Genomic DNA, 5,341 nt, shown 5'->3' on the forward strand with positions numbered 1-5,341 from the left:
GATTTCAGCCTCTGATCTCTCAAACATGAATTTTTATGCAGAGTTCCAATTTTAATACAAAGTTCTCATTGCCTTCATGTCTAAGACAAGTGAGGAAATTAAAAGAAAACCAAAGGGAATCCATCAAAAGAGCAGGATTTGGCAACCTGCTGCATATTCCAGAACACGTATTAAGGAGGTCCCAGTTAAACCTGTTGATGGAAACATGGAATTCTGAAAAACAAGCTTTTGTGTTTCCTTCTGGAGAAATAAAGATAACCCTTTTGGACGTGTCTTTAATCTTAGGACTACGTGTTATTGGTCAACCTGTGGTCCTGTTGGAGGATTTGCCGTTATCAAACTTAGAGAAAGAGTTTGGTGCATTTTTCTCGAAGAGGACAATCAGTCTCAACACATTGAAGGAAAAACTTGATTCTCTTGGCGAGAGGCATGATGAGTCTTTTGTTCGAGTTTTTTTGCTATATTGTTTTGGCACGCTACTATTTCCGAATGCAAATGGTAAGGTGGATTCAAGGTTTCTTCATCTCCTTGAAAATGTGGATACAGTGAGTAATTTTGCATTGGGTGCAGCTGTTCTTGGAGATCTTCATCAGTATTTGAGCCAGAGAAAAAGTAAAAAAACGAATGATGTTGGAGGCTGTCTTATTCTTCTTCAAGTAAGTTTTCAAGTTACTTGGTCAAATTTCTTTAACTGATTGCGTGATTTTCGTAGTCATTGTATGTTCGTACATAATGGTAAGCTAACAATAGTGCTTTTGTGGTAGAGGTGCCAGTTTCGCCTCGTAGAGTTATGAATGGGTGGATTCAGACTAACTTTTATCCCTAACTAGTTAAAGATGTAAAGTTCATATAATAGTGGCTTAAAAAGTAACGGCTCAACATCAACCAAGTTGAAAATTCACCCAAACTGTACCTTTGAATGCACTAAATTTCCTCACTGCATCCATGAAGTCATATTATTTATAATTAGTTTGGACTTTGGAGTCATGTATGATAGTTGACCCACCAATCACTTCTAAAATAAAGTAAAAAGATTGCCTAACATGTGTTTCAGGTCAACTCAATCAAAACGGGCCCATCTGAGCCATACAAAAATAACCATTGACCCGCTACCTAATGCACATACACATGTATTTTCCCTCTCATGTAAATCTTTTGTATGATGAGCATATATATGGACAGAAGAGCTGGATTTGCAAATGCAGTAGTGACCATTGCGCTTGCTAACTTTAGTCAAAAATCACTTTTTCTTGAAAGTTACAACTTACAAGCCTTGTCTTAGAGTGCACCGGGAAGAAGAAAACCTAACGAGGCAGCAAAATTCCGTTATCTTTCTCTTAAGTGATGTAAGTTCAGCATTGCGTCCCTGTTCATTCCTCTGCATTATTTTTCTAACATGACAGTTTTGGTGTTTATGTCTATTTGGGCTTTTTTGGAGTACATTATTTTTAGCTGATCACAATGATTAAACTTGAAAATATATTTAGTTAAAAGGAACATGATGTGTAGTTCAAACAAGTAAATCTGATGACTTTTGAGACCTTATACTACTATACTGTAGATATTAAGATAGTTATTGAGGTTAGTAATATGGGGAAGTTTCGGTTTTGACATATGATTGATTTTCAGTGATGAAAACTGTGCGAGTATTGTTATGTGGAGACATAATCTGTAACAATGAGTCTGATCACTATTTTATTGCCCTTTTTTTTACTGTTGAATACATGTAGAGTACACTGAAGAGAAACTCAAGTAGATCTTTAACCCTTCTATTCAAATGAACCGGGCCTGTATTACCCTATATTCTGATAGTTACAATCCTTTAGCTCATGATATTTCTTTTCATATGATATAGTTGAAGCTATATATATAGTTTAGCCAGTGAGCTATACCTGGTGACATGAACAATTGCAAGAACATTGCCCAAACCGTTTGGCCCACATAGTTGGATTTTAAAATATCTTGCCAACTGATCCATCTTGTTGGAGTACTGCCTAACTTGCTTTAGTGCTACCACTATATTTGTATGGATTCATGTAATTCTTGTTTTGTATTGAATTTGGCTTGTGTCTGTGTAAGGATGATGAATCACGTACTGGAACCTGAAATTCTTCAAGAAGAAATTCTTGAGGAAACAATAGAAAATAATGACGTATTGAGGAAGACACTTGAAGATGAGAATAATGAGTTGCGAAAGAAAGTCCAAGATGGGGAAGAACTGAGGAGCAGAGTTGAAAAGAAACTTAAAACTGAGGAGAAGAGCTGAAAAGAAAGTCCAAGATGCAGAAGAACTGACGAGAATAATTTCAAAGAAACTTCAAGATGAGGAAGCACTGAGGAAAATATTTGAAGCCGAGACGGTAGAATTGAGGATGGAAAATCAATATCAGAAATAAGTGAATAAAACACTTCAAAATGAGTTTAAAATACTCAAGAATTCAGCTGAACAGCTCGGTAAAGAAAATAGGCTGCTGGATGGATGTTTTTCAGATTTGGCCAAAGTCTTCTCCAACGATAATGTAGATTTGTAGAAACTGATCTATATAAGTTAACAAGGTAGTTGCTTCAAGGAAAATATTGACAACTTGCAAGTAGCTAGGTTTATATGCTCTAATTACCATTGTAAATTCTTATAGTAGTATCTTGTACTGTAACTACACATTTCTAATTAACATCTATCAAGTATTAACCTACATGCTTAGTCAATTATATCAGTAGTACTTCTGAGTTTAATTTTGGCACAAATGCCAAGTAGCATTCTATACCTTCTGCAACTGTTGTAAACGCCTTGTTGCTCTAAATTTTGAAACGAGGTAAAATTTCTGCTGTTCATAAGCACGAGTGTGCAACCCAGGTCATATAGACAGATTTTAAAAGTATTTATTATATTATTTTTAATGAATATATATCATAAAAAAGATCTTTATTATTTATAAATATTTATATTTCATTAGTTATGCTTTAACATATTTTACGTACATCATATTATCATAAATTATGAATACTAATATAACTATTAGTTATTGTATTTTTTGTTGGCTAAAATGCAGTTTAGTACCCACAATTTGGTTGACTAAGTGTTCTACTACCCTGAATTATTAAAGGTGTAGTATAGTACCATAAACTAAGTTAACAAAGTTTTCTACTACCCTAGACTCACTAATAAATCTTTTAAAAATTTATATTAATTAATTAACTAATATATGATATTAGAATATATTTGACTAACCATAACTCCATAAGTAACTAAAGACAATAGAGTATATGATATCTTTAACACTTTTATAAAATTTTAATGACTTCAAAAAAAGTATACTTTAAAAATTTAATAAATAAACATTTAAATTATATTATTATTTAAAACCTTGAAATTACAGAACAAATTAATAGTTATATGTATAATTAAGTAATTTCATTACAAAAAAATATTTGTACAAATTAATAAATAATTTTCTTATTGAAGTTTTTATTAATTTGTTTACAAAATAAAAATTATATCTTCTATATTTATTTTAAATTGTGATATAAGTATCTAGTTTTAAAAATATTTAATATATGTATAAACTTAATATCTACATTGAACTATATTTTTAATTTCAATACGTTATTTATAATATTACAAGTATATATTTTGTTAACATAGTTTCAACATCTCTAACAAAATTATTTTTTAAAATTACAAATTTTAACTTAAAAGTATTTTTCTAGAAAACCAATGTATATATTAACATAAATTAAATTAGTAATTGATGATCTTTATATAAAAAAGTTAGTGAATTAGGGTACTAGAAAACCTTGTCAACCAAGTCTATGGTATTATATTACACCTTTAATAATTCAGAGTAGTAAAGAACATAATCAACTAAGTTGAGGATATTAAAATGCATTTTGGCCTTTCTTTTTGTTTATGTTCTCAGCCGTACACAAAGTTAATCTAGTTGTAGCATAAAAACATTCTGTTAAATTTTTTTTTATTAAAGGGAGTAGTTTAAATTTTTAAAATTCTGTAGTACTGTATATCTAATGGGGGGAAATTTAAATAGTCCATATATCTTTTCTCAACTTCCCAACAGACACCCAGCTCCAGCTCCCCCAAAATTCATCTTCTCTATTTTCATTTGATGCCGTTCAAAAAAATAAAAAAAATTCATTTAATCAAAAAAACAACTTTTCATCTCACACGCCCTCTCTCTTTCGCTATTAAAATAGAATCTCGTGAATCAAATCACTCGTCACCGTCTGAAGTGAGGGATGTTGCTAATGGTTAGTGTATTCAACTTTTTTTTTTTTTTTTAGTGATAAATTTTAAGTAGCTTTTACATGTGTAATATAGTGATCATGTATTTTAATTCTTTTATATAAAAAAACAATTTTTTTTTATAGTGATCATGTATTTATTTTTATCTTTTTATATAAAAAAAATTAGGACATGGAGTTCTAAAATCAAGGAGCCCCCCAACCTTGTTACACAATGTAATTCAAGGTATGACAACAAGACAGAAAAATGCTGTTACCAAAATGGGCTTTAAAAGTATCTTAGACCTTCAAATCCGTGAAATACCTACAAACCTCGCGTATTATGTTGTTTCACAACTTAACACGGAGGAGATGGTAATCCGTACACCTCACGGAGATATCCCAGTAAACCGAGAAGCTGTCCATGAGGTTTATGGTTTCCCTATGGGAACAACGATTCTTAAGCGTACACGGATTGCAAATAGCAATAACGAAACTATGATTAAAGCATGGAGAGAACATCTAGGCTTCAATGAAGAGGTGCACCCTCAGAGATTAGTGGAGAAAATGACGCCTAGGAAAGCCGTTGATTTTATGTTCAAACTGGATTTTTTAGTTTTGATGGTGTCAACATTGGTTCAAACTATGGCAAATGGTCGTGTCTACCTACGCTACTTCCGATCAATAGCAGAAAGTTGTGATTTTAAAGAGTTTGATTGGTGTAAATTTGTGGTGGACGCGGCCAAAGAGTGCAGGGATGGATGGAAACCTCATTCTAATTTGGTTGGCCCGCTTGCCTTTTTGGTGGTATGTAATATAACTATAGTTAATCTATCATTCGATCTTCATTTTAGTTTTCTTTGTTTATTAATATATATTCTAATTGTTTGTTGTATTTTGATGAAGCTTCTATATTGTGATTGCGTCAGTGTTGCACCTGCGATTGAAAGGGTGCGACCCGTGATCACTAAGTGGGAGTCACAACATTTAAAAGAACGCGAGGAAAATGAGAAAGCGTGTGGTTTTGGATCACGTGAGTTGTTACCAGCGTGGAGGGAAACTGCATTGGGGAAGGAATACCTCGAAAGGATCTCAGCCTTGTGTT

At 32.3% G+C, this 5,341-nt stretch overlaps 1 long non-coding RNA gene across 1 annotated transcript; it reads left to right on the forward strand.

The window, feature by feature from the left end:
- Positions 1-1,180: 1,180 nt before the first annotated feature.
- LOC122594660 lies at positions 1,181-2,709 on the forward strand. Its single transcript, XR_006323058.1, has 2 exons — positions 1,181-1,346; positions 2,080-2,709. It is a non-coding gene; the product is annotated as an uncharacterized LOC122594660 (long non-coding RNA).
- The last annotated feature ends 2,632 nt before the right edge of the window (positions 2,710-5,341 follow it).

Source organism: Erigeron canadensis, chromosome 3 (assembly GCF_010389155.1).
Source record: "Erigeron canadensis isolate Cc75 chromosome 3, C_canadensis_v1, whole genome shotgun sequence".
Classification (NCBI taxonomy): domain Eukaryota; kingdom Viridiplantae; phylum Streptophyta; class Magnoliopsida; order Asterales; family Asteraceae; genus Erigeron; species Erigeron canadensis.